General features: G+C 41.5%; 1 pseudogene; it reads right to left on the bottom strand.

The window, feature by feature from the left end:
• Positions 1-1,261: 1,261 nt before the first annotated feature.
• On the bottom strand, positions 1,262-4,033 carry LOC129251868 (large subunit ribosomal RNA; annotated as a pseudogene).
• Between the last annotated feature and the right edge of the window lie 11 nt (positions 4,034-4,044).

The raw sequence follows: 4,044 nt of genomic DNA, 5'->3' as shown, positions 1-4,044 counted from the left end.
CCCCGTCTTCCGCCCCTTGCGCCCACTCCCAATCTTTCCGCTTTCGGAACCACCCTCGCTTCCACTCACCTTTTCAGGTACCTTTAGAGATACCTTCTCCACCGGAACCGCTGCACCTCCAGCGGTCTTCTTCTTAGAACGGGGAGGAGACCGCAAGATCACCTCCTCCTCACCGGACGTCGTCTCGTCCATTGCCGACGATGGCACCGCCGAACCGCTTGGAAGAGGGGTGTTCGCCCTCTTCCTCAACCCTTCTGATTTGGGCATTGCCCAACTCTCCACCACTAAGGTTGCCGAGTTCGCCGTATAAAGGCCTCCCGAGCAACAACAAAAACTGGGTCCCTTTTGGGCGACGGCAACTACTGCACGGCAGGAGTGAATCCCGCACAGGCACGCACACAGCGGCTGCACCTATCGGCGAGCCAAAGCAAAGCGCGAGGGCGTAGCCCACAGCGCCAACCAAAGGTTTGGCAAAGGCCACCACCAATGCCTTGCCGGACAGAACACTGTTCCCCGAACAAGGACGGGTCGACCAAGGTGGAGCTAACGCCGAGCTCGACCGCAGGCAAAAAACACAACACGCTTTGGTCGTAGCACCTGCACAAAGTATTCAACCTTGGCGCAGTACTGTACCCACGCACAAAAGGGGACGCTCTTTTTGCTGTTGCCAAATATGGCAATATAGCGGCACGACAAACCTAGTGTACGCCCGCACTGTACTTCCACGCCGAAATGTAACGGCACACGCACACGAGAAGGACGCCAAAAATTAGCGGCACACGCCAAAAACCACGCCAGAAATAGCGGCACTCAAAAGTTGTAAACAACTTACCAACAAGGTACACTTGTACGCAATGTACAGCCACGCAAACGGTGGCGTCACTAGCACAACACACCACGCCGAAAAATAACGGCACGCCCGCAAAGTTGTAAACAACTTAATGGAAAATTTCCAACGCTGTATCTAGCGGCACTCACACGCACGCACAATGTGTCTATAGCACGGAGTATATTGGCACTCACTGGAGTGTCCAACAAAACTACCGTACGGCACTTAATCACTCGTAAACAGTGTACAGCTACTACAAAGTAGCGTCACTCGCACAACGGCACTTTCAATCACAATTAATTGTAAACACTGTACCGCTATGGTACAGCCACAACAATATTAGCGTCACTCGCACAACTGTAATACACCGGTTATCACACACGAATATAAACGCAAAAGAAATCGCAAAAATCGCTAATCACCACTTAGCACACGACACGTCCGCACTATTCAACAGTCAAACTGAGAATGAGTAGATAGGGACAGTAGGAATCTCGTTAATCCATTCATGCGCGTCACTAATTAGATGACGAGGCATTTGGCTACCTTAAGAGAGTCATAGTTACTCCCGCCGTTTACCCGCGCTTACTTGAATTTCTTCACTTTGACATTCAGAGCACTGGGCAGAAATCACATTGTGTCAACACCCGTTAGGGCCATCACAATGCTTTGTTTTAATTAGACAGTCGGATTCCCCAAGTCCGTGCCAGTTCTGAATTGATTGTTAATTGATAATCGTTATAATTTAAAAGGAATATATATCGAATGATATAATTCCTTAAAAATTTTAGCAAGAAAGTTCCACAATTGGCTACGTAACTACTATCCGGGGAACAAGAATCGTAATTCTCTATTTACCCAGAACGAGTACATAAACCATGGTATTGCTTCCCAATCAAGCCCGACTATCTCAATCTTCAGAGCCAATCCTTATCCCGAAGTTACGGATCTAATTTGCCGACTTCCCTTACCTACATTATTCTATCGACTAGAGACTCTTCACCTTGGAGACCAGCTGCGGATATTGGTACGGCCTGTTGAGAAGTTTGCGTGACCCCACCATAAATTTTCAAGGTCCGAGGAGAAAATATCGACACAACAGTAAATGTCATGCTCTTCTAGTCCATCTACCATATCTCTCTTCGAAAGACTTCCATGGTAGTACGACTATAAAACAGAAAAGAAAACTCTTCCGATATCTCTCGACGGCTTCTTTATGGTCGTTCCTGTTGCCAGGATGAGCACAAGGCCCATTTTTAATAACAAACGGATACTCAACAGGTTACGGAATTGGAACCGTATTCCCTTTCGTTCAAAATAATTCAAGTATTTTAATTATTTTTAAATATATTTTTATTAATATTTTTTTTTTTATTAAAAACTTGAAAATTTTCGGCTTTCGCCTTGAACTTAGGACCGACTAACTCGTGATCAACCACTGTTCACACGAAACCCTTCTCCACTTCAGTCCTCCAAGGTCTCATTCGATTATTTGCTACTACCACCAAGATCTGTACCAATAGCGGCTCCATGCAGGCTTACGCCAAACACTTCTAAGCACACTATTGTACCCTCCTACTCACTAAAGTTTCAAAATTTATAAATCAATCGAAATTGTTTTATAAATCATCTACTTTAGCGGTAATGTATAGGTATACAACTTAAGCGCCATCCATTTTAAGGGCTAGTTGCTTCGGCAGGTGAGTTGTTACACACTCCTTAGCGGATTACGACTTCCATGTCCACCGTCCTGCTGTTTTAAGCAACCAACGCCTTTCATGGTATCTGCATGAGTTGTTAATTTAGGCACCGTAACATTACGTTTGGTTCATCCCACAGCGCCAGTTCTGCTTACCAAAAGTGGCCCACTGGGCACATTATATCATAACCTCAACCTTCATATCAAGAAAGGTGAGGTTCTTACCCATTTAAAGTTTGAGAATAGGTTAAAATCGTTTCGACCCTAAGGCCTCTAATCATTCGCTTTACCAGATAAGATTATTTTATATAATTTTTAAATGCACCAGCTATCCTGAGGGAAACTTCGGAGGGAACCAGCTACTAGATGGTTCGATTGGTCTTTCGCCCCTATACTCAATTCTGACAATCGATTTGCACGTCAGAACTGTTTCGGTCTTCCATCAGGGTTTCCCCTGACTTCAACCTGATCAAGTATAGTTCACCATCTTTCGGGTCACAGCATATATGCTCAAGGTACGCTCCAGTTAGAGGTATAAATAATAATAAATTATCATTATACATAACTATATGGAACGCCCCGGGATTGAATTAATTGACTATTTATTAAAAAATAGACTAAAAATTAATCCCATTATATTTAAGTTAAGTTAATTATGCCATTAAGTTTAATATAACTCAATGACTTGCACATATGTTAGACTCCTTGGTCCGTGTTTCAAGACGGGTCCCGAAGGTATCCTGAATCTTTCGCATTGTTAATCATATAAATGCATACAAATAAATATTAATATCATAGATATTAAATTTTTTGTAAAATTCAAAAAATGAATTTTAGCATTATATATAATAAAATCTATCAACACTTTATCAAATCATTAGTATTTATTTTATGTTAATATGCTTAAAAAGCAAATTAATTTAAATAAACTTAATATCACCAATGATCTTTTGATAAATACTTTATTATGTTAATAGATTACAATGTCCTTATATGAAAAAAATGCACATTATTTTTTTAATTATTTAATGATGAATTTTTCATAATGGATATTCAGGTTCATCGGGCTTAACCTCTAAGCAGTTTCACGTACTATTTAACTCTCTATTCAGAGTTCTTTTCAACTTTCCCTCACGGTACTTGTTTACTATCGGTCTCATGGTTATATTTAGTTTTAGATGGAGTTTACCACCCACTTAGTGCTGCACTATCAAGCAACACGACTCTTTGGAAATATCTTTCTAGTAATCATTAACGTTATACGGGCCTGGCACCCTCTATGGGTAAATGGCCTCATTTAAGAAGGACTTAAATCGTTAATTTCTCATACTAGATATTAAGATATTCCATACACTGCATCTCACATTTGACATATAGACAAAGTGACTTAGTGCTGAACTATTTTCTTTTCGCTCGCCGCTACTAAGAAAATCCTTGTTAGTTTCTTTTCCTCCCCTCATTAATATGCTTAAATTCAGGGGGTAATCCCATATGAGTTGAGGTTGTTTTAATATTC

This window comes from Anastrepha obliqua, unplaced genomic scaffold, assembly GCF_027943255.1.
Source record: "Anastrepha obliqua isolate idAnaObli1 unplaced genomic scaffold, idAnaObli1_1.0 ptg000097l, whole genome shotgun sequence".
Taxonomy (NCBI): domain Eukaryota; kingdom Metazoa; phylum Arthropoda; class Insecta; order Diptera; family Tephritidae; genus Anastrepha; species Anastrepha obliqua.
The sequence above is the reverse complement of the archived record's forward strand: the minus strand, read 5'-3'. Positions and strand labels throughout refer to the sequence as shown.